The sequence below is a fragment of the Macaca thibetana genome, chromosome 7 (genome assembly GCF_024542745.1).
Source record: "Macaca thibetana thibetana isolate TM-01 chromosome 7, ASM2454274v1, whole genome shotgun sequence".
Taxonomy (NCBI): domain Eukaryota; kingdom Metazoa; phylum Chordata; class Mammalia; order Primates; family Cercopithecidae; genus Macaca; species Macaca thibetana.
This window is the reverse complement of record NC_065584.1, coordinates 35617629-35624682: the sequence shown is the minus strand read 5'-3', so window position 1 is coordinate 35624682 and position 7054 is coordinate 35617629. Positions and strand designations below refer to the sequence as shown.

At 39.3% G+C, this 7054-nt stretch overlaps 1 protein-coding gene across 13 annotated transcripts in view; it reads left to right on the top strand.

The window, feature by feature from the left end:
• RGS6 (regulator of G protein signaling 6) overlaps positions 1-7054 on the top strand; it is a 626535-nt gene that overhangs the window by 132584 nt on the left and 486897 nt on the right. The gene's annotated exons all lie outside the window — the stretch shown is intronic.

Below are 7054 nucleotides of genomic sequence, written 5' to 3'. Positions count from 1 at the left end.
ATCCACCTGCCTTGGCCTCCCAAAGTGCTAGGATTACAGGCGTGAGCCACTGTACCTGACTCTTCTTTTAGGTTAATATTCTTTTCTCATCCTATTCCTTCGTCTGCTAGTTTTTTATATATTCTATATCTCTATTTTAGCAGTAATCCTAGAAATTTTTGCATGCATACTTTATTTATAAAAGTCTAAATTCAGTCAATATCTTTTCTTCCTCCTAAACAATAGCTCGGAATGTTTTAACTCCCATTTTCCTCTCTTGTGCTGTATACTATTCTTATTGTGTGTTTAGTCTATTTTTAAAAATTATTAATCATAGATGATTTTTTTAAAATTTATTTTTTTCAAGACAGGGTCACATTCTATAACCCAGGCTGGAGTACAGTAGTGCAGTCAAAATGATTGCAGCTTCGACCTCCCTGGGCTCAGATGATCCTCCTACCTCAGCCTCCAGAGTAACTGGAACTACAGGCATGCACCACCATGCCCAGCTAATTTTTGTATTTTTAGTAGAGATGGGATTGCACCATGTTGGCCAGGCTGGTCTTGAACTCCTGGGCTCTAGCAATCTGCCTGCCTTGGCCTCCCAAAGTGCTGGGATTACAGGGGTCAGGCATTGCACGCAGCCAATCACATACGATTTTGTTGTTTAATAGTGGATGTTTGCCTACATTTATTCACATGTTTGCCACATTCGTTGCTTACTACTCATTTTTGAATTTTAGACCTTCTACTTGGAATCACCTTCTTCAACTTGGATTCTTTAGACCTCCCTTAACTGAGAGTCTCTTCATGGCAAACTGTCTTGGATTTTGTCTAAAAATGTCTTCATTTTGCCCTTATTCTAGTCTGTTATTAAACTATACATTTTGTTTTTTGTTTATATTGCAGTATTTTTTACTTCTAGTATCTGAAGTATTGCCAGTATCTAAGATATCTGTGTGTCCGATTTGCTGGCTATCTCTATTGTGCTTTATTTCTCTCTCTCTCTGTGTGTGTGTGTGTGTGTGTGTGTGTGTAAGGGAGAGAGACAATTTGCTACTTAGTTGATTAATTTTCCACTGTGAGCTGCTCATTTTTCTTATAACTTTGTTATGAGGATTCTTCCAGGTCTGAGTTACAGAAGAATTCTCCTAGAAAGTATTTAAGGTTGCTTCTGCTATGTGCCTGGGTTATTACCAACTACAACTCTTCACATTAAATTTTTTGCTTCAGGGGTTTGGGACTCTAAGAGTTGTATGAACTTGCACTGCAAACTAATATGAGTTTTGACTTATTATGGTAAATTCTCAGGTTTGATTTTTTTCTTCCTCTTCCATCCATGGCCAAGATTTGAGACAGGCAAGTTTCCTTGCACTCAAGGAATGTAGCTTGACTTACTGTTCCTGGTGGTGGTGCTGCTGCTGCTGGAGAGGAGATCCTCTTAGCCATCCTATCTTTGTCAGGCCCTGGGCTTTGTTTCATCCTGAACTCTGAACCCTGAACCCTGAACCCTGTGGGCAGCACTTCTGCTAGCGCACGTGGCTCCACTCTAAATGGGTGCAGGCACTCAGCTTGCTAAAGGGAGCTCAAGCTGGATTTCAGCAAGCTTCCTGTTTGTTATGGTTCTGCCTGGTAGGCCTTAAACCTAGGCTCAAGTACTCTGGAGTTAAACAAGTGGCCCAAGGCAAAAGCCAGCTTCAGTTCTTAATTTACCTCACAGGGATTGTATGTAAGTATGCATGTGTATGTATATATGTTTACATATGTATGTTTTGTGTGTATGTATTTCACCATTGAGTGTTAATTACTCCCTTGTTACAACTCATTGATGCATTTAAATAAAATATTTAAAATATTTTATTCATCTCGTGGTTTTCAGCAGAAATGTAGGTCAGGGTAAATTACCAGATATATTGGACCAGCTGGATGTGGTCTCCTTTGCTTTTTTTAGTTTTACCATCTATGTATGTATCAATAAACTGTATTATTTAGTGCTTACTTATTTTTAAATATGTGAATTTAATAACTTTATGTAATCTTTTGCAATTTGGTTTCCCTCAACATTTCTTTATGGAATATGGTTCATTCATATTTACTTTATACCAACATATGAATTTCTTTAGCTATTCAACACAATTTGATTATTCAGATTCCACTGTTGATGGACTTTTGGATTATTTCCAATTTTTGCTATTGGATTTTTCCAGTTTTGCTGCTAAGAATACTCTCGTAATGTCTTCTGGCGCATTGTCCAGGATTTTTCTCTAGAATATATTCCTGGGGGTAGCGTTGATGATTCATTGGGTAAGCATGTGTTCTACCTTACCAGGTAATTACAAACGGCTTTCCAAAGTGGTTGTACCAAAGTATGCTTCCATTAGCGGCACACAAGAGTTCCTGTGGCTCCATGTCCCTACCAGTTCTTAGTATTGTCAGGTTTCTTAATTCTTGCCTATTAGGTGGGTGGACTTAATACTTCTTAGTTTAGTTGTTATAACTTGTTTCTTAAAATTAACATATCTATATACATATAGTCATACATGTTTGTCTTGTCATTTAGGTACTTATGCAGTACTCTGGTAGACTCAGAATAGAAATTAGCCATGGCAGCATATATATTACAGTCTTTGTATGGCTACATTTGAAAAAAATCATAATTATTTTATTTGGATAAATATGAACAGAATAGATAGAATTAAATGTTTTCACGATGTCTTGTATTATCCTTCATGTTTCATAGAAATCTCTGTGTTATGGGCCACATCAACTGCTTGTGCATTGTTCTGACTTACAGGAATTGCAGATTTATTGTTCTGAGTGCCATATTTAAGTTCCTTCTCTGTAACAATCAGATGTAATACTTGTTGTAAATTTTTTTTAACCTTAGTAATACAAATTTAAAAAGCAGAAATTTATTTTGCAGCTTCCTGTGTTTCAGGCCCAGTGCTAAGCACATGGCAAGCATTGTCTCATTTAATTCTCTCCACCATCCTTGAGGCAGGTGCCTTTGTTAACCCCCTTTCATGGAGGAGTGAATTAAAATGTGGAGAGGTTAAGGGTCTTGATCAAGGTCCCACAATCTTATTCTCAATGGACCTTCTCCTTCTCTAATCTAAAACCCCCATTTTATTTTGAGAAGTGGATGTCGGTCTGGGAAGCTTGTGTGTGTGTGTGTGTGTGTGTTTGAGAGGGAATCTCGCTCTGTCGCCAGGCAGAAGTGCAGTGGCGTGATCTCGGCTCACTGCAAGCTCCGCCTCCCGGGTTCACACCATTCTCCTGCCTCAGCCTCCCGAGTAGCTGGGACTACAGGCGCCCGCCACCACACCTGGCTAATTTTTTCTGTTTTTAGTAGAGTTGGGATATCGCCATGTTAGTCAGGATGATCTCGATCTCCTGACCTCAGGTGATCCCCGCCTTGGCCTCCCAAAGTGCTGGGATTACAGGTGTGAGCCACCACGCCCGGCCGTTTGTGTTTTATATTAGGAGGCAGAGAGCACTTAGGGGAAGCAGAAGCTCTGGTCAGAGGAGGCAGTGGTTTGCTTATTAGTTCACAGGCCTTTTAGGTAATCACCAGTCCTCTACTTAATTGGCAACTTAATGTATGTCTTACAGATTAAGTTAATTTTAAATCAATATTAATTTTTATGTCAAAATATATTAAGCAGCATCACATTAAAGTCAAAGATAGTCTTGTGATTATGAGAGCAATATGGTGTCGTGCTGTCGTTCTCCAATTTGGCTGCACATTGGACAACCTGAGGAGCTTTAAAAAATACTGCTGCCTGGGTATCACTCCCATAAGTTCTCATTTATCTGGTCTGGGGCACCAGGAGTTTTAAAATCTCTCCAGGAGATCTAGTGTGTAGCCAAGCTTGAAGATTACTCGCTACTCATTATGTGACTGAATATGGATGCCACATTCAGACTGGTGGGGTTCAAATCCTGCTTCTGTCACTCACTAGATGTGTGGCCTTAGGCAAGTTTTGTTAATGTTTCTTTATGTCTTCATCTGTAAAATGGGGATGAATGATAAAAATAGTGTCTACATCTCAGAGCATTGTTATGAGGATTAAAGGGGTACAGTAAATCCTTATTTAACGTCATCTATAGGTTATTGGAAACTGAAACTTTAAGTGAAACAATGTATAACGAAACCAGTATTACCATAGGTTAACTGATATAAATGAGAGTTAAGTGCCTACAGCATATTTTTGGTCCTACAAGTATCATCAAACTTCTACAAAAAGACCAAAACGTTTCTAATATTAAACATTGAGAGAAATGTAAGTTATACATACATTTAAGAAAGATCAATTCAATCATTTACCAAATTATTTGACTCCAGAATAGTGGGTGGTCCAAGCCTGTCCTGGCAGCTCAAGGTGCAAGATGGGACCAGCCAAGGACAGGACACCATCCCATCACAGCGCATACTCACGCTCATCCACACTTACACTGAGACCTTGTAGGCATGCTGATTCACCTAATGGGCACAGCTTTGGGAAGTGGAGGATGTGGAGAAAATTCATGCAGATGTGGTGAGAACATGCAGCCTCCACACAGACAATGGCCTTGGCTGGAATAATTTTTTTTTTCTCACCAATTTTATAATGAAGCAATGTTACTGTAGGACCTGCTGTATAATATGTACATATTAATAAAATGCTTTGAATAGTGACTGACACAAAATAATCCTTTACTCTGAGCTATTTTAAGTATATTAAGAAAAAAATATTACTATTATTAGATATTCTCTCAAAAGCATCATGGCAGCTAAGATTTTAAATCAAATTTTGCATAGTACTAACCCCACTTTGGTGTTTTCTTGGCTTTGTTCAATTTTCTTCCCCATGGTTTTATTTGAAAGTTATTTCTAATCACCCTGTCAACTTAGCAGATATCTATTGGAATCATTTAAGATGTTTGTTTCCAAGAGACTGCAGAAATTAAATCAAGATATTTGCAGACGAATGACTGACAGCTTGCAGGTAGACTGGAGAAAGCGCTTCCTACCATAACAGACAGAAAAAAATGGTAGTACAAAAGTCAGCATTTCTTATTTACTTTTTTAAGAAGCAGGGTCTCACTCTGCCGCTCAGACTGGAATGCAGTGGTGTGATCATAGCGCACTACAGCCTCAAACTTCTAGACTCAAGGGATCTCCTGCCTCAGCTTCCTGAGTAACTGGGACTATAGGTGCTTGCCACCATACCTAGCTGATTTTTTGTGGGGGTGTGTTGCGGGAAGTGAGGGACCCCAAACAGAGGGACCAGCTGAAGCCATGGCAAAAGAACATAAATTGTGAAGATTTCATGGACTTTTATAGTTTCCCAAATTAATACTTTTATAATTTCTTACACTTGTCTTTACTGCAATCTCTGAACATAAATTGTGAAGATTTCATGGACACTTATCACTTCCCCAGTCAATACCCTTGGGATTTCCTATGCCTGTCTTTACGTTAATCTCTTAATCCCATCATCTTCTTCGTAAACTGAGGAGGATATACATTGCCTCAGGACCCTGTGATGACTGCGTTAACTGCACAAATTGTTTGTAGAGCGTGTGTGTTTGAGCAATATGAAATCTGGGCATCTTAAAAAAAAGAACAGGATAACAACGATGTTCAGGCAACAAGGGAGGTAACCTTGCACTAGCCGCTGGTAAGCCAGATGGAACAGAGCCATATTTCTCCTCTTTCAAAAGCAAATAGGAGAAATATCACTGAATTCTTTTTCTCAGCGAGGAACATCCCTGAGAAAGAGAATGTGCCCTGAGGGTAGGTTTATAGACGGCCCCCTTATGGTGTGCCGTCTTTTATGGTCGAAGCCGAAGACATGAAATAAGCCCCGTCTCCCGTAGCACTCCCAGGCTTATTAGGACGAGGAAATTCCCGCCTAATACATTTTGGTCAGACAGGTTGTCTATTCTCAAACCCTGTTTCCTGATAAGATGTTATCAATGACAATATGTGCCCAAAACTTCATTAGTAATTTTAATTTCGCCTCATCTGGTGGTCGTGTGATCTCGCCCTGCCTCCATTTGCTTTGTAATCTTTCATTACCTTGTGAAGTATGTGATCTCTGTGACCCACACCCTATTCGTGCACTCCCTCCCCTTTTGAAAATTGCTAATAAAAACTTGCTGGTTTTACGGCTCAGGGAACATCACGGATCCTGCCAACATGTGATGTCTTCCCCGGACACCCAGCTTTAAGTTTCTCTCTCTTGTACTCTTTCCCTTTATTTCTCAAACCAGCCAAGATGCATAAGAAATAGAAAAGCACTCACGTTAACCACTGGGAGCAGGTTCTCTCGATAGGGGTGGGTAGACACAGGGTCTTGCTCTGTTGCTCAGGCTGGTCTTGAACTCCTGGCCTCAACCAATTCTCTTGCCTTGACCTCCCAAAATATTGGGATTACAGGCATGAGTCAACATGCCTGGTCAGCTGAGCATTTCTTTAAACTGGAATAGCACCTTTATAATAATTTCACACATACCATTATTGTTGAAAATAGATTTTCAGAGGAAATCTCTATTAACCTAAGTTGTATAACCTTTTGAGTTTGTACCAGTATAGAGCCTGTTTTTCCCAGCATCTACATGCTCAATGCTATTTTTTCAGTTTTCCAGCATCCCCTCACTTGTTTCTATCCTATCTCATATGCAAGAGGGTGTAAATGTTTCTGTGCCTTGCTTTTACATTTTTATTTCTCTCTCAAGTGAGCAAGTAAGACAGTCATCAACAGAGGTTGCATTTGGAGATCATATTTTGTTTTTTCTTTAAACTATTTGATCATTTCAGAGAAACTTTGTTCTCAGTTGTGATTTGTCTTCAGCTGTCAATATCCCTGACTCCAGGTCCTTTATTTAGCTTCCATTCCTACTGATGTGGAAACATACTTTTAAATGAACTGCCTTTTAAAAGAAATATTTTAGTAAAGTGAAGGATCTTTTTGTAATGCAAATAATGTTTTGTTCAGGATTTTCTTGAGAAATCTGGCATGTTCTTCTAAGCCTTTGCCTCCATACTGCATGTGGCTTTGCCTTTTTTATTGTGTTGAAAGGCATGTGC